This window comes from Penaeus monodon, chromosome 15 (genome assembly GCF_015228065.2).
Source record: "Penaeus monodon isolate SGIC_2016 chromosome 15, NSTDA_Pmon_1, whole genome shotgun sequence".
Lineage (NCBI taxonomy): Eukaryota > Metazoa > Arthropoda > Malacostraca > Decapoda > Penaeidae > Penaeus > Penaeus monodon.
The window spans coordinates 5237386-5237586 of NC_051400.1; positions in this window are offsets into that span (position 1 = coordinate 5237386).

Here is a 201-nt window from a genome sequence, read left to right on the forward strand (position 1 = left end):
TAGGGGAGTCAAGGACATGCGGTCAAAAGAGAATGTTGTGAATTATAGAAAAAAAAGGGGGTTGGGGGGAGGAGGAATTGCATTATCACATAAAATACTTAAAAAAAGAAGATGCAACATCAAAGCATATTCAAATTACCCATCATGGGCATCAAGAGCGATCGTACCTTTAGCCAGACCTTTGTAGACTGTCCAAGGAGA